The following is a 27,013-nucleotide window of genomic DNA, read 5'->3' as shown; positions in this document are numbered from 1 at the left end:
TTGAAAAAAACACGGAGAGCAGCTTAGATACAGTAGCCCTGTGCTCCTGCTCAATGGAAAGTCCAACTCCAATATAGAATGAGGAAATTCAGGTTTGTTTGTTTTTTTAATTAACTTGAAATGAATTGAACCAGTGTCTAATATGCTCTGCCTCTGATTAAGTGTCTTTCACAGAGCTCTGCTTAAGAAATGTTATTAAAGAAATCTGCTTTTTAAAAAAATCATAAAAAAGAGGGAGGAATTTAAAAGAATCAGGGCTTTCTTGAGAACATCTTGGAGGAGAGGAGAAAAAATGAGGTGGGGGAAGTATAAGATTCAGGGATTACAAGATTCATCCTGAAATCAGAGTAAATCTTGGATCAGCTCACTTAGATAGTTGCAGAAATTTTGGAGTATTGAAATAAGGAGAGAAGGGCAGGGGCCTTCTAGATAGATAGAGATTAAATATCACTATAATAATGCTTCATTATCATCCAGCCTTTAATTTAACTGAATTCTTGGTGAATTCATGAACATATTCTTGAAATCTTCTTGGCAACATGGAGTTAGTTTTTAACTTTCCAGTCCACTTTATAAGCCTGATGATCTTTTGTATGAGTGCCTAATTGTTTGAGATCAATGAAGATTGGCTAAGTCATCATGATGGTCTTTTAGAGTGGACTATCTGTATGCAACCAATTATCAATTATGTTCTTTCAGCTGCACTAGTTTTATTTATCTCCCCTCTCTTGTTCGTTGATACATTCTATGTATGCTAGTATATCAAACAAAGTAACCAGAAAAACTGAAGATGGGGATGGCAGGTGTGAGTCAACTGTGCTGGCAAAGGTATATCAGAAGCTTTGAGAATCCCCATTAAGACCTAGTTGTAGATATGTGGGAATATATTAGGCAGTGTCACCAGAAGGTACAAGGGAGGAGAGGATGACACTGGGACTTAATCAAACTGTACTGGCCAAAGGTGATTGAGACCACTGAGAACACTGCAGAAGAATCTGGGCAAGAAGTTGATAGGTACAAAAACTTGAAAATTCTACAAAATTTGCCATGTTTCATCCTGACATAACAGCACTACTTTCTGGCAATATTTGTCCCGTTCAAATAAAGATGCCAGGCCGGCCTTTCTTTCTTTCTTTCTTTCTTTCTTTCTTTCTTTCTTTCTTTCTTTCTTTCTTTCTTTCTTTCTTTCTTTCTTTCTTTCTTTCTTTCTTTCTTTCTTTCTGATTCCCTCAGAAATTGGGAATAAAATGAGATGGGTTATTTCCTGGCCCAGCCCAAGCTGCAAAGACAGTAGGATGATCCTTCCACAGTCCTTATGCACACAATACAAAACTTTCATGGAGAGGGTTAGGTTAGGTACACAGATTAAAAAGTTCCAGTGTCCCACCAGATAGTGATGTGAGAATCCAGAATAAATAGACATGCCAAAAATGCTGTCTAGTCTGACCATATATTCATAATTTTTCATGAAAAAAATTATTTTATTGCAGAAATTCCTTGTCTGTCTATTATCTGTCTGTCTGTCTATCTATCTATCTCTCTGAAGTCTTGACTTCTGGCAACTGCCTGGATGAGTCCATGCAGGGTTTTTGGCAATACTATTGGAAGTGATTTGTCCTTGTCTTCTTCCTAGGGCTGAGAGAGAGGGACTGGCAAGACAAAAATCAAAGTCTCTTGTGTTCTAGTCTGGTACCTTCAACCACTACCCAAACTGATTAGGCAGTTTACATAATTGAGATTAACAGTATGAGGATCTCATTCTACTGCTTTGCAAGCTCATTAGTTTTCTCCCTGTCCATTTCTAGGACTACTTCAAACTGTTACTTAAACTTTAATACTGTTCATAACTTGGAACTAGGCAGGGGTATTATCTAAATTAGGCAATAACAGTTTGGATGCAACCTACCCCTCCATTCTTCGTATCACCATCCCACTACTTCTGTCAGTCAGTAGTGGGATGTGACTAACTAAACTAAACCCTGATCTTCCCACATCTTCCAGCTACTGTGGTAAGGAAGTCACATTTTACCTCATATCTTAGCTAACCCAGAAAGATTTGCTGTGACCAAATGAAGAGAAGGAGGACCAAATACATTATGCAGATGAACTAACTCTAATCCTGAAAAGAATGTACTTTATGTATGTGGAAAAATCTGTCTGCCATTTTCTACATGAGTAAAAAGTAACAAAAAATGAGGCCCAAACTACAGATATATGAAAACTTCTATGCATATGCCAAGAAAATTTATCAACTGCAGAGAAAGAGCAAAATTTAATATAGTGATTGCTCCTTAGCTATGTAATGATATCTTTGGACCTTCTTATTTTTTTTCCTCTCATCCTGCTTTAAATTCCTTTCATCTGGACTTTGGTTCCTGTTGCTTTTTTATATAGACAACTGATTTATTTACAACTTACATATAGGAACTCAGGCAGTTGCACAATTTATTTCAACAGATATGCATGACTACTAACAAACCCCTTTGTGTGCAACATTTACACCTGATGATTATCTGTGGTCAATGGCTTAGTCTTTATTTCTAGGTTTTGGGTTGGCAAGAGATGAAAAAGTCTAATTAATTAATTTTACCTATTTCGTTAATTGTTTTTCTTCCTTTAATCCCTTGAGCTGTGTCACACAGAGTAACAATGAACTTCTGATGAAAAACCATCAACAATAGACATCCTGTAAAATTGTTTTGTGAGCAATGAGAATACATTCACAGCTCAAACAGAGTTCATTTGATCCATTTGTAGGTTGCATTAGGGTAATTTATAAAAAAATCTTTCTGCCTCTTGGGTAATGTAGCCATTTAAAAACGTAACTATAAATGCAATGATTGCAATCAAGTTGTTGGTAAACACCTCTATTCTGAATTAAGGCTGTCTGGCAACTGAGCACTTTGACCATGAAAGTCTGCCAGCATTTTGTTTTTTTAATGTTTACTTTCACAAATGAATGAGCTTTTCTGTGGTGTTTAAATGCCCTGAACTATGTAAATGATATTTGTTGGGGAGGCATTTATACATTGGAGGAAAAAGGAGGGATACTGCACAGAATCTAATAACTGAATTGCTGTGATAACCCAGATGGAGGCCTCTTAGAATATTTGATTCACTTGGTTTTCTTGTCAGTGATGCTAACATTGAAACAGGGTTATAAATAAAAATGGCTTATATGGTTCACAGTAGCTCTTACCAATAGATGTAAGAAAACAAATTTAAAAGAAATGAATTCAGGTTGCTCTGTAACTTTGGATTGTTGAGACAGATCAAGATGATGAGGGTTAATGGTGAGATTCAAAAGCCCGAAAATTTAATACACTCTCACTAGCAATTGAAGATTTAAACCATTTCACTTTAGCTGAAAATTAAGCTAGAAATAATAGCCAGAAAATGGAATATATGAAAGGTCAGAAATGACAATTTCTGTATTTTCAGAAGTTATTAGAGAGATTAAGGGTGACAGAACCAACTAACCCTCCTTGTGTCCAGTCAAGGTGGATAAAGTTGGTATCACCTAACTTAAGGCTTTCATAATGAATGAACACTTATTTTTGTTAGGTCCCAGGCTCCTTGAGACCAAATGCAATTGCTGACAAGATTATCAGCTGAACTATGGTAACTCAGTTACCATATACTATTTGGTTACAAACTAGTTTTAATTAGAAGTACTGCTGACTCTTTTTGTTTGGAATAATTCCTAGGTCAGAGTGGAGCAATGTAAAGTGGGCTTATTATGGGCTCATCCTCATATCCCACTTGCTATCATGGAGATGTCATGATAATTGTTTTTAAGGGACATGTCTTCAAGATGTTATATTTGTCTTATCACCCCATGCCAGAGAAGCAGCCTAAAGTTGCTTTCAGATGTTCCACCTGTTCCAGGTGTTTTCCCTCTTTTCCTGATACAAATCCTGCCATTCAGACAACCTACAACACTTCATTATTGATGTAGCCAATAACCTAGAGACTGGAATCTACCCAGTTCTCACTGGTCAGAGGAGAAAGATAGGGGGAGGGGGATGATGATGATTGGACACAGGACTATTCCTAAACCTTTCACCAATAACTGGGGGAGAGATAAATCTGGTAATTTAGACAAGGAGTAACAAAGACTTAGTTCAGAGAGCTCGCTTGCCTCATAAATTATGCCAGTGCTAAAAGCAGCTAGTTTGAAGAATTTGGAGGCAGAAACACTAAAAGAAGTCCAAGACTGCCCATAGGCAAAGGGCCAGACAATTCCATGAAAGTTAATCCAAAAGTCAAGCTGAGGACATAATCACAGGGGAAGAAGCAGAAACAGTTTGAAGCAGGACATCACCAGAACACAGGTCAGGAAGCAGGGGAGTGGTTTCCAACAAAAGGAGGAGATCTGGAGCATGATCTTATATAGCCAGAGTGTCTGGCTTTGCTTAGTTAGAGGAATCGACAACCCCTGAGCATCTCCATGCTCAGCCCTCATTAGCTGGTGGCATGATTTAGAGCTCAGCATTCTCCCAAGGACCTTATATTGGGAATCATTGGCCATCTGTGCTCAGTCAGACCCATCACTCAGAGATGGCAGCCAGACTACTACCACTTGAACTGCAAGCTGAGAGTCTGCTAGCTTCTCTTCTTCAGCCTCAGAATCAGAGATGCTAGCAGCATGAGACGAAGTGTGATAAAATCTCCCAACCACATTGGCCAGGAGCACACATTGTGAAAAATGATTGGTGGTTATTTTCCCTCCCAGCAGATAACCTTGGATAGGAGAAAGCAGAAGCTGAGGAATACATCATTTGCCACACAGAAATTGCCCCCTGTGATGGATGGCATGAGCGGGGAAGATTCTGGAATGGAACCTCAAGGTTGTCAGGAGGGGGGAGAGACATTCCAGGGCAACTGCCTCCTCAGCCCACAGCAAGAATGTGGGAAAACGAAGAGGATGAGGCTGGCCTCTCCCTAGCGTCTCATGGGTTATAGCCACTAGTTGCTTAAGCATAGGTTTAGTCTGGTGAGATTTTTGTCTATTAGGTGCAAGCTAATAAAGGAACTGAACTGTACTGGATTGTCTTGTTGCTGTTCTTGGGCTGAACCTGACACCCCCAGGAATATCCAAAGAGGCAGCTGTCAAAACTGACAAGTTTACACTTACAATATTGTGATGTAAACCTTGCTTTTTTTGTACTAGCAACATTGCACTCATGTTCAAATGAGTTGGATCTTGCATCACAGCATTCCCTCTGCCACCTTGCTGATTTTGATCCCCTGCAATAGATGCCACCGGCTGTCTTGCATTAATCTGTAAGGACAGAAGTACTCCCCAGCCTTGAGGATCAGACACACTAAAGCTTGGCTGTGAAGACAGCGCAACTGCAACCGATACCAGCCACAACAAACAGCAAGCCAAGCAGTTACAAGCTTGAAAGGCTTTATTGCTTTATCATAACTTCCTGAGAACAGCTGGGACTCAAGTGAATAAAACTTGAGCAGGTAGCCATTGTGAGTGGAGAGGGGAAGAACCAATCTAGAGCCCCAAGAGTTGTCTGCCATAGTCCAGGTTTCATGTGCCAGAGAATTCCCCAAGCTGATGTGAAAGATGAGCCTATGGTCTGAATACAGGCCAAGGAGCAAACACAACAGGAACACAAATCCCAAGTTGGAGAGGTGTTTCCAAAAGAGGGCAAGGATCTGGAGACTGTAGTTATATAGTGCCAGGTGCTGGCATAGTTGATTAGGGTCATTGCTGAGCTCTCCTATCAAGTAGGTGTGCTGATTGCCCTTGCTCCGCTCTTCATAGCTTCCAGTATGTTCATGGCTAGGTGCCCCATATCAGTCCTTTCAGTTTTGGAAGGAGGTGTCTGCCATTTTAATTCCATTTGATTCCTTCCTCTATTTTATCATTCATTCTTTCCTTTCCTGCCTTGATCCTGAAGACCTTCCAACTATGATTCAGAAACCTACCTATAGTGTTAATGTTTCTGTTAGCAATAGGCTTAATCCAGACCAGAAATGATCATTTCTACTAGAGATCGAGGGTTATTCATAGGAAAGGTGAAATGTTGCTTCCTAGCATCTCTTTAATTAGCAATAAATTGTTCTTCTCATTTCAAGCACTGGAATTATAAAACTTATCTGATGCTTTTTTTAAATTGCACAGTGCTTTCAAATACAAACAACATCAAATAAAATTGTAGAGCATTGGCCTCAGCCATATTTATATATTGCCTAGACAACATTATGAATAAAAGCTATGTTATAAACATGATTTGTGTGGGCTTGGAAAAAGATGTGCATAGTAATTATCAGTGTATCTCCAGAACTGAAATAATGGGCTCATTTATCCCATCAGCAGTATGGGGTAGCATCAAATTTCCAAGATTGAAACGCCACAGTGGGCAGGTTGCATGTATGAATGATCTCTGTGAGATAAATTCTTGCATTTACAACATGTTCCTCCTTGACACCTTACCTGACAGAACCCAGGAAGGACGTTACCACCTGACCTTGCTAATTGATCAATTCAGCTAAGGTATTTTCCAATATAATTTGCACATACCTACCCCAATATATGCTACTAATTCATCATGGTTTAACAAAGAGGGTGAAGGAAGACATTTGAATTATTCCAACGGAACACTAAAAACTGTGGTTAAACAATTCAGATGTCAAGAGAAGGAAAGAGAAGAGTCTTTCATAATATTGTAATAATTTAGAACAATAATATCATCACAATATAGAACATTCTCCCATTAACTACAAAAAGTTGCCACTGGATGCAGCTAACATTGATTATTTGGAAGGAGTCCCTTGACTTAATTGATCTACAGTCAAAGCAGTAGCTTACAACTTATTAACATGGCTGACCAATCTTAGTATAAAGGAGCTGGAGTACTTAATTATTTATATTTTAATTAGTATTGGCAGGTGGCTCTCTATTTTCCAAACAAATAACTACATCAGAAAAAAAAAATCACGTTGTTTAGTCATATATTATGATTTCAGAATTGGCTGCAGACAGGTGAAATGTGAAGAGAGGGATGTTCATTTAAGCCACCCCTTTTTCTTCCCATTGCATCCAGGGTAATATTAAACCTGCATTATTTTTTATTCATGGAAGTCACTGGCCAAAGAAAGAATGAAGAAAAGTCAAAGTACAGAAGTACCTTTTAGAATTATCCTTCAACTGAGTAGCTTTCTTGACATGAATTCAAAGCACTGATCCATCTAATCATTTCAAATAAATACTTTGTATTGTTAATACAATAATCAATCAATTGTTAACACAGGATATGAATCCACAACTACTTGTGGTGGTGGTGGGGAGACACTGGACATATTTGTTATGTTGAGATTTTGCTAGGAGGAAAATTGCTCATACCAAAATGGCTACATGTAGTAAACGCTCTTGCCCTCCACAATTGATTGATTATGTACTATTGAGTTAGTGTTGAGTCTTAGCAACCACATAGATTTTTTCCATGATGATCTGTCCCTAACCTGGTCTTTCAGGTCTTCCAATGGTGCACTCATTGCTATTGTAACTAAGTCTATCCACCTTGCTGCTGGTCATCTTCTTCTCTTTCTTTCCACCTTTCCCAGCATTAGAGCCTTCTCCAAAAAGCTAGTCTTCATATAATGTATGTGAAGTAGGATAATTTAAGCCTGGTCATTTGTGCCTTGAGTGAGAACTCTGAGTTGATTTGTTTGATGATCCATTTGTTTTTTTTTTCTTGGCTGTCCATGGTATTCACAAGAGTCTTCTCCAACACCAAAGTTCAAAAGGGTCAATATTCTTCCTATCTTGCTTCTTCAAGTCCAACTTTTGCTTCCATAAAGTGTCACAGGGAATACCATAGCTTGCACAATTCTAATCTTCCACAATCCCTCCACAATACATCCTGCAATACAGTGGTACCTCGGGATACGAACGCCTCTACTAATGAACTTTTCGGGTTACGACCAGCTTCGGCCACAAAAATTTACCTCAATGTGCGAACTCCGCCTCGGGGTATGGTCATTTTTCCACCCTGACACGTGGTCCGCGGCCATTTTTCCGCCCCTGACACGTGGTCCGTGGCCATTTTCCCACCCCGCTGCGTGGCGCCCGGCCGTTTTCCCGCCCCACCACATGGCGCCCGGCCGTTTTCCCGCTGTGCCACGCAGCGCCCAGCTGTTTTCCCACCCCTGACGTGTGGTCCGCGGACGCCAGAACGGATTAACGGTAATTACATTGAACCTTATGGGAAAATTTGCTTTGGGGTGCGACCAAATTCGGAGGGCGGAACGGATTAACCGGATTTACATTGAACCCTATGGGGAAATTTGCATTGGGTTACGACCAACTCGGGATACGCCCAGAGTCACGGAACGGATTAAGTTCGTATCCCGAGGTACCAGTGCATCTATTTTCTTTGTGGCTATTTTTCCTGGAAAAAGGTAATATTCTAGACAAATCTACAACCACCTGCCGTTTTTATTTCTTTAGAATACGTATGGAGTTCAAAGGCATTCTTGCAAATAACAAGACAAAAACTGGCACTTTGGTTTGCAACCTCCCACTTTTTTAGTTTTAATGAAAAGGATCTGAAATAAGCAAAGTCAAATGGGGCAGATGCCAAAGAATGCAACTGCAGGTACACTGGTGCCCATGGACATTATGCTGGTGAATAAGAAACCAACAAGGAACAAGGGACACCCATTCCTGACAAGCAGGGAAGTGGCATTGTTGATGCCTAAGTGACAGTGAGATGTCTCTGAAGTCTACTACTGATTGCACCCTTCAGTGGACTGATGTCCACTCAAAAGCATCAGCAACGTATCTCAGCCAAAACTTAATATACTCAGTTTTTAAAGTATATTAATAAAGTCACCAAGGTTTGCCAAACATCAGTGAAAAATGATACAAGCCAGAATCACTGAAGTTCGGTGAGAAAATAGAATAAAGAGGCAGCTATAGGAGCGAGTAGGAAACATTAGATAAAATTTAATCTCTTGTGGAACAAATGTCATCTCTACTGAATGGTGAAAGGCTGTCTAGGAGTAGGCCAATCTAGGTTTCTGAGCCAGGGAGTTGTACAGTTTAGATGTACCATCCAGACTGTACATTTATCCCATTTCTTGACTCCATCTGGTATGTTACTAGGTTCTGATGGAGTGTTCTGGGACATGCTCCATCAGAACCTGAATTCAGGTAGCTTAGTATGGGAAGTTGCAGTCTTATAACCCACACTGCTGAATGCAGGCCAACAGCCATGGAAAATGGCCTGTTACAGACTCAGTAATTATCCTGTTTTTCTGTAGCCTGCCTTGTACTACAAAGAGGAGTGGATGGCTTGTCTTTTGCTACTGGGCCACATGGCTTAGTTCTTTCTCATGCTTAGGTGCAAGATGGGCCACAAGATAGCATTTCTTTGTGGAGTATGTGTTTGTGTGTGTATACAGTATATGTATGTAATAAATACAAGCATAAATTAGACAAAGACATCTCATGGTATGGTTGGTTCAAGCAGTATTTTAGCCTGCCCTTTTATGTATTCAGGATTACCCTACCTTTACCTGTGAGGTACATCAAAGTATTTTTTTCTATTTGTTTGTCCATAAGGAGCTGGCAGTTAATTATGAGCCTCCAGTTCCTTCTGGCAAACAAAAAGCACGAAGGGATTAAACTGTTTGCTTTCGATTTACAAGGAATTAGAGAATGTGTGCATCAAATTTTTCCACACATAAAGGTCTTTCCGGTGGCTTTTAGATTTGGAAAATGATATTTAGCAGCTCATGCTAAGGCTTAATGAGGAAAATGTCACTCCTTTGTTTTTTAAAAGACATTTTGCTTATGAAAACTGAAAAGGCTACAGGCTGCTGCAGATTCCTTTCCCAGGAATTTGAGCTGAAACTGGAACTCCTCCGTACAATGTTTTCTCAGTTGGTCTCAAAACAACCTCCTAAGATTGAGTTAATTGGTTCCCCTTCCCAATTTGGTATCTATTCTAGAAATGCAGTGACATTTACCCAGACTTTAGAGCTGAACCCAATGAGATCCCCCCCTCTTTTTGTTTTAAAAAAAATTCAGGTTCAAGGTGGTGAAAGTGACAAATGAATAATTGTTCCATAGGCACTCTGCCTTTTGATTTGATGAATTCAATGTTCCTTTTATGTCTGACAGAGCCAGATTAAAAGGCCTGTTCTCCTATGCATGAAAAGTAACTTTGTGATGGTCCTCCCAAAGCTTTATACAACACAAGTAACTGTATCTGATTATTTAGGGTGTGAAGGCAACAAAAAATCAGGAAAGGCACGAAGAAGCTGCAGCAGGTACTAGCATATTACTCAGTGCCACAGCACAGTGGAGAATGTAATGTGACAAGTTATATACCCCCAGCAATTTATTTCTCCATTATGGAAGATGCTGTCATCAGTGGTGTTACCAACCTCTGTACTGAGGGTTGAATATCAATAGATGTAACTAAGACAAGGATTTAATAAAAGTATGGGCAGAAATCTATCTATGTTGTCACTAGGAGTTGACAATGACTTGATGGCACATATTCAATAAATCAATCAATGAGCAGAAATATTGATAAGTGATTGTTGTAACTAGAGGGATTATTCTAACAACCTAACGTAGTGGGAGGCCTACAATGAAATATGTAAAAAAGTGTGAAAATAAAATTATGGTATGCATACTTTTTGATACAATAGGAGCAGAACAATACTATTCACAATTGCAGTTATTTATTTGTATCTTGCCTTTTCTGCATGACACTCACGTTGTCTTCCTTACCACTCCTGCACAGCCTATTCTCCAGATATGGAGAATCCAAATTCCAACCAGTTTGTGTTCAGTATAAGCCTGCATCTTCCTACTTCATGCTTTGAACATGGTACAGTAAAAAGTAAAAATAAAATACTTTATGCTTCCTGGCTAACATAAAATAAAATAAAATAAAATAAAATACTGGATGGTTTGTGGCATAAAGTGCAGTGAACGACCAATCTTTTACTTGATAAGGAGACTATAGTATGAGAGTTATTATGGCATGCATTTCATCCCAGAGAAATCTAAGATTCTTCAGATTGATAATAACAAGATGAACTCGCCTAACTGTTCTGCTTTGCTGTTACAATTTTTAGTAGAAGTCTGGTTTTGTGGTAGCACAATTTTTTCTGTTATCTCAGCTACAGAGAGTAAGCTGCCTGGATGTTAATGCTGAATACATCCTGGGAAATAACATCCTATGCTTTGAAGCTTTTTAGCAATGCATCTTCCACTATTCCCACTCAAGTTTCTCTACTCTTTCTCTGATAGTTAAGTGAGGCCGATAAAATGGAGAGGAAGGCCATCTATCCAAAACAGAGTCTACGCAAAAGGTCAGAACTACGGAGTGGGTTTTTATAATTCTCAAGCGACATGAAGCAGAGAGAAAAACGGCTAGAAAGATTGTGTCAAGAAAAATACAATAGCACAACATTTATTTGTTCTTATTCCTGCCTTCATCAAAAGAAGAGTGGAAAAGACACCATGGAAAGCTATTCCTTTTCTGTAAGACCTTTTCCCTCCTATATTCTTCTCTTAGGCTTCAAAACATCTACAGGAAACTATGAAGGAGCCTAGAAATCTTTTTACAGAGCACTACTGAAGAGTGGAAAGATGGCCTAATTTCAATGTATGCTAGTTCCATTTTGGGCAAATTAAAAGTACAGGATTCTTTTAAAATTCTTGATAGCTGTGTAGAAAATTGACATGTGTTTATAGTTTAAGCATGCTTCATTTATTGATTTGCACACATTGGTATGCTGTCTACTCATATAACTCCAGACAGTTTACAATACATTAAACTTCTTTTAAAAATCCATAAAATCTCAATAAAACAATCCACAATAAACACACCTTTTAAATCCTGTTAATAAAAACTATTTCTACCATTATGTAACACTCTCTGAAAGAATTTTTTTTAATCATTTTTCTATATAAAAGACATAAAGCGGTGGGGGGGGGGGCACACCTGACCTCAGGGACTTACTATTCTAGAGAGAAGGGGCTGAATTTGAAAATGCTATTCTTCAAGTTCCAACCCTGCTGATCTCTCTTTCTTTACTTCAGTGGAAACTATATTTCACCCAATCATAAAAGAATTCGTTACAATTTTGCTCTTGAAATGTGTGCTCCTCTTGTTAGACTTCCCATGGAGGTTTGTTTGGCCACTGACAGAGTTAAGATAGTAGATCTTGGTCTAATCCACTATAGTCAATTCTATATTACCTCTTGGGCTGCTTCCATCCCATGATTGCCAAGCATCATAGAGATGTCATAGCTTTATTGACCCCCACAGAACTAGAATGTTATTTTGTGTCCTGCACTGGAATGATAAGGGAATAAATCATGTTTTTCTGTGTGATACCTTTTATTACTTGAACAGGTTTACAATACAAATAATTTTAGTATGCAGTATCAGTAGTACAAGACCCAGAGTTCTTGTTCCACCTCAGGTAGGAAGCCTCCTGGGCCAGTTACTCTTTCTCAGCCCTAGAAAGAAGACAAGCCACTTCCAAAATCATTGCCTATAAAACTGTAGGGACTAGTCCAGTCAGTAACCAGGAGTGAAGACTGACTTGCAAAATGAATGAATGAATGAATGAATGAATGAATGAATGAATGAATGAATATCAATAGTACCGCATACAGTGTCAAATTAACAGCTATTGTCATATTGTTATTACTGTTTCAGTAATTTATAATTATGAAAATAATAAGAAATAATCATTAAGGAATGGGGGAGGCTTGAAAATGATGTTATAAACTGAACCACTTGAACAGGGTTATCTCCCCTCTGTTTTAAGATTACAAATTGTTCGATCTCTCCTTATAAGACTTCAGTTGTAGATGTACATCAGGCAGCTGAGGTTCATCTTGATAAGGAGCTTTGTGCTCTGGAGGTGATATAGTTCTGGTTGGGGTGCTTTGTATGGTCTCAAAGACTTCTTTGGTTATCACATTGGCTGGAAGAAGCTTCTGTGTTGTGCATGTGCAGGACCTACTTTCAGGGAGTGGAATTACTGGAGGAAGCAGCCGGAGCAGGCCAAGCCAAGCCATGTGGCCACCTCACTTTTAACAGTGGGGGGTTGCATTGTTTTCATAGCCATTTTTAAAGGATTTCTTCATTTCAAGCATTGTTGAAGCAAAACACCCTTCTAAAGATTGCAAAGGTTTATTAGTTTTAAACTCCTTTATCACCCTCATTGCCCATCTTTACATCTGCTCTACTTGATCTGAATTGTTCTTAAAGGGTGGTGCCCAGAACTGGATGCAATACTTGAGGTGGAATCTGAAATATATGGAAAATAGAGTGAAATTATTACTTCCCATGATTTAGAAACTATGCTTCTATGGATACATACTTATATATACAGCATGCCATTCCATTTTGGGTTAAACAACATTATACACAGAGAAGAACAGGAATAAGAGATAGTAAGCAAAGGATTTAAGGACATGAGAAAAGGAAAAGAAGTAGAGCTGAATCTAGTGTGCACCAGCACTATTTACTATACGTCTCCATACATTTAGATCCTCAAAAACAATTCTTGCTTCCACCACGCTCATAGAAAACGTCAAGCATTACATTTTGTTCTTCAGACTTTTCACCTTTCTCTTTTTTCACCTCCATCCACCCTTGACTTTCTAAGTCTTCCCCTTCCTTTTAATCCATTCATTCTTCCTTCAGATATTTGTTTTCTGATTTGATCCTCGTTCATTTTCTCTGTATGGCCAAACCACCTCAACAATCCTCTTTCATACAAGTTCCTCACTTGGTTTTTGACCCACGTTCATTCAGTTCCCATCCATTCTTGATCCTCTCTCTTCTTGTTGTAGCACATGGACTTCTCTTGCACTTTTTTCCCACTGCATCTTTTTGTTTCTCGTGACATATCCAACTCTCACTTTATAAAACAATGTGGGGAAAGCATACTGTTGTACACAGCCAAGTTCACTTTTTAAAACAAATATTCTTCATAACAGAGCACATGTCACCCTTTATCTTTTTACCACATTTGCATATCAGAAAATTTCCTCTTCCATTTTCTCATCCTTAGTAGACATTCTACCAAGATTCATGGATTCATCTACTCTACCTCTATTCCATTTCCTCTGCCAGCACAAATACTTTAATCTTTGATGCATTCGTTGTCAAACATATACTCTTCATAACATCATGTAATCCATTTAATCTTTGGTTCAAATTATTCAGGTTCTCAGCCAACAATGTGGCTTCATCTGCATATGAAAATTCATGCATATTCACATCCCTGACCAACACACCTCTAGCATCTTCACAAGCATTCTTTACACATGTGTACACAAATTTGTTAAGCAGTCAAGGGGACATCGCACATCCTTATTTTACTCCCTGCTTGCTTTTGAACCATTTGCAAAGAATTCCATTTATTCTCACACATGCTTTATTTCCATCATATACCACTCCTGTTACATATTATGCCTTGAACTCCATATTCATGAAAAACAATTTAAGCCTCTGCACTTTTTCTAAAGCAGAAAATGTGCAGTAACCTTTCTTTGACACATTCAAAAATTTCTCAGTGACTTTTATTCCTCAGGGAAAAAAAAACAAAAAAAACTCCACTCCCCTATTCTTGATCACTTCATGGACACATCCATGCAATTTGCTCAGTAATACAGTTTGCCACTGCTTTCTTCCAGTATGTTTTTGCAACTTTCCAGTCTAGCCTACAGTTCTGGGTTTCTCTAGTAGTTTCACATCAGCCAGACATTACCACTTATTAAGGCTGGGTATGCTATAGGTAATGTCAATAGAGTATGTGATTACAAATACGTCAAATAGGAACTAATGGACTATTGGCAATTCACACATGCAATAGGAGTTTGATTTCTTCTCCTCCCAGTTTCCCCAAATCAGAAAATCTAAATTAGTTTTCATATACAACTTTTTTTAAGAAGTAGTCTATCTACAACTTTTATCCATACTATATTTTAATGCAGCTTTATTAAATATATACTTTTTAAAACACATCTTTCTAAAATACTGTACACTTGGAGAGTTTGTGTATTGCCTTTCACTATGCCGCAAATTATTTTATTTTGCTCATTCACATCCTTTCAATGTTGAAAAAAGGGTGACAGATTTATTTTACCTCGAAGATCCAGAACAGAGCTGGGATTGAACAGTGGCTGTGAGGGTGATGGAATGTCCATTTGTCAATAGTATCTATTGCATTGCTGAACATTGCACTAGAAGGAAGAAAGGAAGGAAGGAAGGAAGGAAGGAAGGAAGGAAGGAAGGAATTATGGAAGGAAGGAAGGAAAAAGAAAGAAAGAAAGAAAGAAAGAAAGAAAGAAAGAAAGAAAGAAAGAAAGAAAGAAAGAAAGAAAGAAAGAGAAAGAGAGAGAGTTTAGTTTTGAAAATTTAATTCTGGTAAAATAATAGAAGACTTCAGAATTCAGAAGCAAATTTGAGAGGCTCATTTCCCATGGAGTCATATGAATCACTATAAGGATACCATGCTGATTTATTCTACTCTTAGTCTCTAAATGAACTTAGCAGATATACTTCTTAGCATTATACACATAGTGTAGGTAAATATCTTATTTGAGTAAGTTATTTAAATAGTGACTTTCTCCCCTCAGATTAGAGTGCTATGGCATATCAGTGGAAAAGTTAAAAAACAAAACAATTACATTCTAATCACAATGATTAATATCACTTAGCACTTTTACCAAGCTTTTTATCCTCAAAGCTCTTTTCTAATTAATCTTCACAACTGGATCAGGATGAATTACATGGTGTGAATAAATTATCTGACAAACCAGCTTTCCCTTTGTTCATGAATAATTGGAAACAGATCCTGATTTTGAGTATGTGAAAGTTTTCATTATTTACCTCTTTTGGCTCACTTTCCATTTCCATTCAATGAAGTATATTTACAAATTATTGTTTTTCCTGAAAAGTAATTTCTAAGATTTCCTCTCATCCTCTTTTATCTCTGGGCACTGAAAAGTTTGGGGTACAATTAGTAGCTCTATCAAAGTTGTTGAGGCAAAAGGTGAACCATGCCAGCATGAAAAATATAAGCAGGAAAAAAACTATTTTTTAATTTATTTTTAAATAAAAACTATTTTTGTTATTTACTATTTTTTCCTAATTTTTTTTGCTTTTCTTGCACTTTTTGCTTTTTCTTTGATTTCTTTCTTTTTTTTCCTTCTTCCTTACTTTATATTAGTTGGTGTTAGTTTTTAGCTTTTTGTTTAAAAGCTTTAATAAAAATTATATTAAAAAAATATATAAGCAGGGATTTGTATGCACTGAAATATTTCATGGATGCTGAGGGCCATTAGCTCACTTACCTTATGGCACTTGGCACAAAAGTCTAGTTTTCTGCCATTCTTGTTTTATCCAAAACCAAATCGGATGCATTTCTCATCCCTATGGGAAACAGATTAGTGAACATCTTTACTTCTTTATTATCCTACAGTGGATTTTAATACCCAGAATGGTTACCATATTTTTTTATATCCTATTACTAAAAACTACATCTATTTCTTTGTTAAAGAAATTGGCTTGGTTTTGTAGCTTGTTGTGTCTAAAAGTTTCTTCACATTTTTTTTAAAGGGAAGACTAATCAAAGTGTCCAGAAAAAGTTTGTCTGGACACATAAACTTGGATCAACTCCAGTAAAACTTTTCTATTTCTTATACTGCTGGAAATGTTAACACTTCATAAGATCTATGAAAAAGCTGACTTGGAACCTAAACCTGGTTCATTTTAACTAACCACAGGAGTTGCATATTATTTTCAATATCTTGCACTGCATGTGTCACAGCATTATATTAGTCTAAGCAGTAGGAATGAGACATTCAATCAGGAATGCTCTGGGCATACTTCCCTTTTTCCTACGCAAGTAACTCTGAACTGGACATCTAGAAGGATGATTATTTATTAAAATATTTTTGTAGTGGTTCTACATGGTGGTTTATTCTCTGAGTGAAAGAAGAAAGTTTTATGTTACTACAACTACACACCATTCCAATAACAGAAAGGGGTGGGCAGCTTAGGAAACTGTTGTAGATTCACAGGGGGGCTTTTGACTGGTCTAAGAGTTAAAAGGGACATATATAGAAAATGGAGAATGAGTGTAATCACCAAGGAGGCATACCAGCAATTGGCTAGTATCTGCAGAAAGAATGGGGGGAAAAATCAATGTCCAAAAGAAACTTAGGCTTGCAGAAGGGGCTTTTTGCAATGGCTGTAGTAAAAGAAAGAAAAAGGAAAGAATGGGCTTACTTCTAGGAGATGGTAGGAGAATAACAGGATGGGAGAGGACAGAGCTCCTAATTTCTAAGTTTGCTTTGGTTTTCTCCCAAAAGGGGGACATTCAAATGGATCTAGGCAGGAAAACAAACACCAATTCAGGGGGAGAAACAAGGGTTACAAACCACATGGGCCTGGTAAGAAGCAGCATCAACCAGGTTTGGTAGAGGGAAAACCCAAATCCATAGAAACTTCACCACCTTCTCTCAGTCCAAATCTCCACACCACCAACCTGCTGCAACATACTAAAAACCAACTATCATTGGTACCCACTCCACAAACACACCCAACCTCAGTGCCGTCTTAGGGGGAAAAAGTTCTTTATTTATATGCATAAGTTCAACACAAGAAATACCTGGCTATTATAAGTAAATTTAAATCTCCAGGACAAGATTAATTAAATCAAATGTCTTGAAGGAACTTGTACACATCAAAGCCTCTTTTTGTGATATTAGAAACAGGAAGGGGAAAACTCCACACATAACTCTCTGGGAATTACTTCCATGTATAGCTCTTTGAGCTGCTGGCAAAGGAGGGGATAAATTGTGTTCCACTTCTATCCTGTTGAGATAGTGGAAGACAGCATCATATAAATTTACATGTTTTCATACTTTGAAGTTAAATTTCAGGGGAACTGATCAACTTGCCTGAGCTCAAAAGCAAAGTAGGGTTATATCTGGTTAGTACTTGCATAAGAGACCACCAGGAAATGCCAAAGTTCAAGGGTAGTTTTTAAAAAAGTCCCAGAAGAAGACATTTGCAAACCACTGTTGCCAATAAAACTGCATGGATGTGTACATGTAGCTACCAGAAGCTGAGGTCAATTCAAGGGTAATTTCATCTTATATTTGGAAGCTGTGTTTCACGGATACTGGACACTTATATCCCACTCTTGTGATGCCAGGTGAAAGGATGTGATATATGAAGTATAAAACAAAACTTGAGTTCCTTCTGGATTAGCACAGTTAAGATAATATCCTGATGCAAGTATAATTCCTTACTAATATTACAGTATTAGGGTTGGCCCCCTCATTTTTGCAGTTTTTTTTTCAGGTGGGAGAATGTTTACACTCCACCCTTCCAGTCACATCTGGGAGGTCTGTCACCAGCTCCTTTGGTGGACCAACTTTCTGTCAACCTTAGAAAATTAAGCCACCAACCACTCTGAACAAGAAATTGGGCTGGTGCTCTGAAGTGTGCTACTGACTACTTCTCTGCAGAGTCAACAGAGCATCAGTAAAATGGCTTGATTTACTGGTGGGCCCAATGCCTTTCTGTGATAATTCTTCTTTAGAAGGAAGCATTCAGCCAATGATTTGGAGAACCTCATCCGTTGATTCACTGCAGTGGCCATACCAGAGAAATCATGTAGCCTGTTCAGCTCTTTAGAGTAGTTGGAGGGTTCAGTGCTTCACTTTAGGGAGTGCTTGCTTCCATGGGAAAGCATCTGGCATGGCTATTTAGCGAAAACAGATGGGCCCAATGCTTTCTTCTGAGCAGTCCTTCCTCTGAGTCAAGACATATGTTTTGCCAGTCATTTCCTCTGGTGGCAAATGAAGCAAGGGTACCAACACTCTGGGAAGAAACCCATGAGAGTCAAACCCTGGTGACCTAGGATGCCCATGCCAAAAGTGCTAACAACCTGAACAAGAGCAGAGATGATGGCATATCCTGCTGCTTCAGGTGATAGGATATCTTACACTGATCCAGCATGGTATCAAAAAGTAATATGTCTTGATATTGCAGAATGAAGGAGACAGTTCCGTTTTATTCTCATGGCATTGCAATCTTCTGTTTTTCATTTCCTTGTCAAATAAGATATGGGAAAGCATAGATGTGGAACGCCTTCCTTGATTTCTCAACCTCCCCAGCTTTTTTTCTGTAGTGGCAGATTCATATATGTGGAATGGTTCTGTGCACAGAACTGATCATTCAAGTAAATTAGGCGCATGAGTAAGGGACAGCCCAGAAAGAGTTCAATTTAAGATGTAGCAGTAACTTCCCAAAGTAGGGATTTCTGCATCACCCATACAATTCATTCACACTGGGTGCTCTTGCATCCTCCTTAACTTTACTTTTCCAACATTATGCTACTCACCAGAGCATATCAGTCCAGATTCGTAATGTATGAAAAGACTATATTTACATTCATTGCAGGCATCATTTCAGTATCTGTGGCTATGCTAAGGACCATCATCCATAGCATATGGGTTAACTGAACATCTGGAAGAGTGGTGTTCTCTTCCCCACAGCATGCCAAACCTCAACTCACTCTGCTCTCACTCATTGTAGTCACTGCTACACAAGAGGACCTCTCAGAACTCCCCAAGAGGACAGTACAGTGTTGTTTATGAGAGTCATATATAGTTAGCATGACTAGGATGTGAAGTCCCATTTTGAAGATATTGGTTAATAATATTTTATTAGCTCAGGTCCCAAATGGAAACAATATATGAAAGCAGGAGCAATGGGATTTTAGCCTCCATCATAATCATGATTTTAGGACAAAAGGTCTGACTACAAATGGCTCTCATTTCTTTTGTGTCAACTAACATTATATCAGCAGCAGGATTTTATAGAATGGAAAGAAGAAAAAAAATAGAAAATGTTTATACACTGCAGATATTTGGAAACATTACCACAGGCCTTGAATTCGGAAATACATTTTAAAACAGGGGGAAAAAAAGTAAGAACGTTTCCCATAAATGGCATTTACATTTTTGAACATTCTTGAACAAGCAAACAAAATTTCAGGGTCACGTTACTGAGGGATGCATAAATATACTCTCCCATAACAAACAATTTTTAGAAACAGAAGTCAGCACATTTCTCTCTGTAGCAAATCTTGGAGGAGTTGAATATCATAGAGATCAAAATCTTAAATCATTTACATTTTTCATATATGGAGGCTAGTAAAGTGACTGTGCATTGCAGTCCCACCTTTTCTGGCCCTGATCTCCTTTCTAGTGTTGAGAGATCAAGCGGCTGAATGAAACTGAAAAATGTAGCTAAAAGAAATTACAGGGTTTTCTGTGACCTGAGACCTCATGGTAATTATAGCTCCCAGTCACTGCGAACAGTGCTCAGAGGTATATCTGCATATAACCTCAATATCATGACAGTGCACATCTTGCCCATCAGTATGAAAGACTGCAGGCAGAGAAGGCAGAATCAGAGTATCCGTGTTCTCTTCCATATATTGGATTTTGGAAAAGCCACAGGAGGAGCTAGAGAAGAATAATCTTGGGGTAACTTTAGATGTTACATTAGTGGTCAAAATCCCACAATATATTTAATTCAGCCAGCCACTAACCAAATCAGATCTCCTTACCAATGGTTCTGGCTTCCTAGGTCTGTCAGATGACCTTCCTTAAGGGATGGGACCTGAAGTGCATTCCCTCTCAGATCTTATGTGGTGGGTGGAAATAATGGAAGTCAGCCAGGACCTATGTCACGAAAGCATTTATAGATGGTAATCAGTGCAGCTGGTGTGGCAAAGATGTTACATGGGGTGCTGAGGGGCACCATTACTTCTTGAGCCACTGTGTTCTGAACCAGCTGTAGTTTCTGTAGTCTTTGTAACCCGATGGACGGTGCATGTGAGGTGACCAAGACATGAGTAGCCATGAGAAGGCATTCCTGATCCAGGAGAGGGTGCAAGTAGTATATCAGATAAACCTGTGTGAAGGTCCTCCTGGCCACAGATGCCACCTGCTACTCAAGCAGGAGCTGCAAGTCCAGGAGGACCCCCCAAATGCACATCAGCTCTGAATGGAGAAGTGAAACTCAAATCAGAACCAAAGATGGGAAATCACCATCAGTCTTGTCAGGGTTAAGTCTGAGTCTGTTCTTCCCCATCCAGACCTGGACAGCCTTCGATACTGAAACATGACCTTGGCAGCATCACTTGCATCTCTTGCTCAATCAAGGGTCAAGATCTACAACAGAGTATCAATAGCATATTAACGATACCTGATTCCATGGTGATGGATGACTTCACCCAGCCCCTTCCTCGTTGGCCAGGCAGGGAGAAAGTGTAGCTTGGCCACTGTTGTTAATCAGTATCTGAAAGGTGTGTTTTCTGGTATCAGGCCTTGGCAGTGACTTCTATCATGGAAATGATCACTTGTGCAGCTATTGTTTCTCCCCAGCTCACAAAATTTTCAAGCATTTCAGCCAGGAAACAGTGGGGACTCAAAACCAACCTCTTGGACTGCAAATATCTGGACAACTATATGGAATAAATTCAAGTCCATGCTTTGTTTATGTGTCTTAGCAAAGAGCAGGGTTTTGTTTTGTTTTGTTTTTGTTTTTAATTAGAGAGCAATTGCTAACGAGGGACAGGAACACACCAGGTTTTCCAGTCTGGTAATGTCCCCAACAGTCAACAAATTCAGTGCATTATTTATACCATATAAGTTATAACTTTTGCAGGCTTCAGGGAACCCTGAACATTCTCTTATCAGTACAAAAACTAGTTTCAAGTTTCTCCCTTGTCGTTGTAACTTGTTAACTTCATCACATCTCCACATTTCTTTTCAAGAAATTCAGACTGCTCAGCATATCTTAGTATTTTTACAGGGCAAGATGGCTTCATTCGAATATGAAAATGGCTCTACTCAAACCACTGCCACAAATATTAAACAGCAGCAGAGAAAATTAACTTTTTCACTGCCATTTAGTAGTAGGCTGGATTTTTGCAGCCCAGACATGGCAGCCCTAGCCTAAGAATGCAATGCCCAGTAATGAATGCAAACACCAGGAAAACAGAAAATAATAATAATAATAATAACAACAACAACAACAACAACAACAACAACACAACAACTTCAGAAAGCCAACCAGAATTTTTCTGTACTTTTCTACTCAAAACTTTTAAAAGAGCCAACAAAACCAAAATAAGCCCTCAGCTATATAGAATTTCAGGGGGGAAATCTAATTAAACCACATTGATGATAGCTTGCTGAACTGAGTTCTGTTCCTGTTCTTTTGTCCTGTTGATTATGGAGCTTTCAGAGTGCCTTTAAAGATGAAGATACAGCTATATAAAGGCAGTCTGAATCTCAACATGGACAGGAGGCAACAGCATGAACAGAGTGTACACACACTGCACATCCTGGACCAGTAGAGAAACCAAACCAAGACGTATTAGTACTTTTTGCATTTGCATCATTTGCACATGCACATACACAAAAACAGAACTTTGGTATTAGCTGTAAGTTCACCTGCTTTTTTTGAAGACCACTCACATTAACTCACATGACGTCCAGTTTTCCACAGGAATCTTTACACACACACACACCCCATCCCCCCAAAAATCCAAAAGTAGCTTACCTCCCAGGCAATGCCACTGAGTGGGGAAGAACTGTCTTCTTCTGCTTGGGCTTCTTCTGTCTCCTGTTGTATACAGGTATGCTATAGGTGCATGTGGCCTCAGAGCCAACAGACACAGTTTGACCCAGCAACATCTTATTTGGCGATGCATGGGGGTTGGGAATTCATGGCAGTGGGGATGGAGAGCCATGGGACGGATGGTGGATGAATCGTACTGCAACCGAAATGGTATAGAGAAACTCATGGGAAGTCTCATCCAGTGTGTGAGGGGCACTCATTGAAAGAAACAGCCAGATGAGCCATTTTGATCTTTGAACCGTGCATGAGATTTCAAGAATAGAGATGGGGATGCATTCAAGTCTCCTTATCTTTTGTTTTGTAATGTACATCTATAGCTTATTTCCAGTTGCCTTTACTTTATCCAAACCTTCCATAACTGGTTCCTTTCAGATGTATCACACTGTAACCCTCATGATCCCAAATCACCATGTTGTATTGGAAACTATAGTCCAATACAACAACATGGACTGAGCTGTAGAAGCTGGGCTAATTCTTTCTTCTGGAATCTTTTGCTAATACTTCTTTAAAATATATTTAAAGAGCATTTAAATGCAGTTAGGCCTTTGTGAAGCAACTAAGATTTGCTTTGATGAAGTAATTCAGGGCATGGAGCTAAGTGGATTGGTTTTACTGAAATGGACATCCAAGTTGTCTTGGCCAACTGATTCAGATAGCCTCAAACTGCTTCAGGCTAATGATTCAGACGAAGACTCCTCTCTCACAGCCTTCTCTTCCAGTCTTGCCAACCTGCTTCCAGGTTGGGTGGCTCTAGGATTGCCCTCAGTTATATGCCAGAATCATGTAGCCTGAAGATCTTTTTTTTCTGAGAAGAGAGTGCTATGTTAGGCAGCTGCAGTGCACACTTGCTGGATGCAATCCCAAGGCTCTCAACTAAGTGGATGAATCTAGATTACCTTTGGCATGCAGACACTTAGGAGATGGTGAGAAGCTGGTGAATGGTTGGAGATTTGCTTGCAACCTGCCTTCTTGGTACTCTCTGCCCAAAATGTATGGCCATTGTGTCTCACAGAGATGAACTGGCAGTGACACATTCTACCTTCAAGCTCTGGGAGAGCTGAGGGTGGCTTGGGGTGGCTATTTCCAACATACTATGAGATTTCTCACAGTTTGTGCCTGAGCCTTCCAGCCTGGGAGGATGGCAGGAGAAGACTGCTCTCAGGACCAAGGGGTCTATAGGAGAAACCTGGGAAGATTCTGGACATTATTGCTTTCTTTGAATGGGATCACTGAAGCTTTGAGGGGATGCTTCATCTGAAACATTATTGAAACAACATACTCCTCTTAAGCTTCAGACAAGCTAGGTTGCAATATTACTCTATTGTAGTCCTATATTGTGTCCAAAACTGACTATGGTACTTAAAAGCATGAATAAAAAACCACCCTTGGACCCTTGAGGTTAGAGGTTCAAGTTGTTGTTTTATTGCTTCCTGTTGAATATGCATGATGAGCAGCTTATTAACAGATCCTTGTATTGTATCTTTTGTATATTCCTAAGTCTTGATGAACCACTTACTGTATGTATAGATAGTTCTATTAACAGCACTGTCAGTTTCTATCTTCATGTGGAAAGCAACTTGAAACCGAATCATGTTGAATGAATGAAAATAATATTTTGCCTCACATAGCCTAGCTGGCAAATCAAAGAAGCAAGAAAAACACAGAATTCAGAAAGGCATCTTTAATGCAAGTCTGGAGTAAAAACATGATGTTGAAAGCTACAGGTCAGACTTACAATGAATCAATTTAGGTGGAATCTCTTTGAAATTTTTTCTTTCCATGGTTCCCATCTCTGGGCTGGGTTGCCTCTTCTGACCTAAACTGCGCACTTTCCTTTGTTTCCTTCCCACAGTCTTTTACACTGTGACGGGCCATGTATCAATCAGATAACTATAGATTTCATTTAGCGTTTTTTAAAAAGAAGATGCAGTACTATATATCCAACTAAAAATGGCATATACCTCTCTACCACCATCACTAACACAAGAAATAACTTAAGTGACACTGAAAGATGCTGCGCAATCCAAAATAACATTTATCTGTACAGTAGTCTAGAGCACTTATGTTGCCTCTGGGCCAGGGAGAAAGTTTCAGTCCAGAGACTGAAGTTGAATATAGACTGAAGTGAGTAAGGAAAAAAAAAATCACTTAACAGGAGTGTGCACTGAATACGACTGAGCCCCAGATTTCAAGATGTGAAATGCCAAGTTTCATCTCCTCATAAAGCTCCAGCTGGCCTGAAAAATTTATCCTATTCTGTTGGAAAACAAATACTATAGCAATCTGCAGTTTTCTATATTAGACTACAGACCACTAATCTCTATTTTTCTGACTCTCATTCTTGGTCTGATCAGTCAACCTCCAATACAACCGAGATAAAGCCATTTCTGAAGCTTTGGATAAAGGAGGTTCTTCATAGCCTATCACTGAAGTTGATATACCTAAACATTTTAGCCTTCACTTTTGCATGCAACTGTAGGGTCAATATCTTTGCTCATGAAAAGTTAAATTTATTACACCTGTCAAGAGAGGACCAAATCTTCTATCCAGCTCAAATCTCTGTTTTATAAGTACAGAATGCTATGTGCTTCAGAATTGTATTTGTAGTCAAGACTAGGATGGAAACCCTTAACCAACCAAAGTCTACATTATGAATTTGATTTTTCAAGCTAGCAGTGAGTGTTGAAATTATGGCAGCAGGTGGCTTGGACTCTAAAGTAAAGTAGGCAGAAACAGTGGAAAAATAAATCAAAAACTTCTAAAAAATTATAGAACATTTAAAAGATGCTATTATTAAGATAATTTACATTTGTTTTTCATCTCATAAGCAACACTTTGTCAGCAAGCTGCAGTGAAAAATCACATGGCCAGATTTTAAAAATGGACTGGAAGAAGCTACAGAAACTGTAACTGGCAGCTTGGAGCTTCAGGTTGCTGGTCTCCTGAAACTGGGCTACATTGCATATATTATAGCAGGCCACTACTTAATAGAGATTTCATTTCATCTTACAATGAGTCTGTGAAGGAACTCAGGCACTGTATTGGAATTTTGTCATTCTATCACCAGATTGGTTTCCTTTTCTCACTGTAAAATGCATCTAACTTGCTTTGTGCATAGTGACAAGAACAAGAATTAATTCCCTATTCCTGCCTCCCCCTGCCACTAGCCAAACTGGAGCAAGAAGGAATGAAAAAAGAAAGCTCTTTCTGTCTTCCAAAATGCAGATTTTAATAAGATTGTAAGCTAACATTTAATCCGCATCATTTGCAGTGGGCAAGTTCAAGGCATTTTTATTGAACTGTTATTGTACCTTTTCTCATCTAGTTATAAGGACATTTTCTATGGGCAATTGCTTCACAATCTTAGCTAGAGTTGCAACAGCAACTTTCAGCAGTGGAAAAAAGTGTCATTGTCTAAGCCCTTGGAATATTATTATTTACCAATTAGAAAGTAATAAAAGCTCACAAACAGGCTGCAAATATTCTTTCTCTTTTGGGACACATAAGCTGGTGAGAATAGACTAGCTGGAGCTTATACAGAGGGCCAAACTTCTGTAGTAAACAAAAGAGAGAGAGAGAGAGAGAGAGAGAGAGAGAGAGAGAGAGAGAGAGATGGACCCCAGCATTAAATAATAACAACTAAGTCATAACTTGATTTAATTTATAAGCATTACTGAACTGACCCTTGGAAATGCAGAAACTCATCAATTGTACAAATGTTTCTACTCAAGGAGTTGGCATAGCCTGCCATGTTGCTTTCAGCTGCTTGGGTAGTTGGGTCAAACCAGAGCTTTATGCCATGATTGCAGTCCAAAATGTGGACTTCATTGGGGTCTCTGATGCAGCAATTACTCAAAATATGCTGTGATTTCCCTACAATCCCCAACTCCCTGTTGAAGGACATCATCTTCGCATTCTACGTGCCTTTATGTCCTTTATTTCTACTTACTTGCTAAATTTATGACCTGTGTTACCTGATTTATTATTCTTCTTTGTTTTGGGCTTGAATTAAGCCAGTATGACAGGAAAAATGAAAGTGTGCCAAATTTGGCTAATCTGGAGTTGCCTAATCCCCATTTCCACATAGTGGATGACCAAGTAATGGGGGCATCTGGAATCTTTTCCAGCTTTCATGCATAGGAAGGAAGGAAGGGAGGGAGGGAGGGAGGGAGGGAGGGAGGGGGGAGGGATAGGTGAAGATCATATCATCTGTGAATAAAGTTCCAAGTCACTGGACACTCCAAAAATATTGTATCTCAGAAGAACCTCTGACC

This window comes from Python bivittatus, unplaced genomic scaffold, assembly GCF_059951505.1.
Source record: "Python bivittatus isolate LINGU-HERP-01145 unplaced genomic scaffold, Pbiv_v1 ctg000480_np1212, whole genome shotgun sequence".
NCBI classification, from domain to species: Eukaryota; Metazoa; Chordata; class Lepidosauria; order Squamata; family Pythonidae; genus Python; species Python bivittatus.
Note: the sequence above shows the minus strand (reverse complement) of the source record.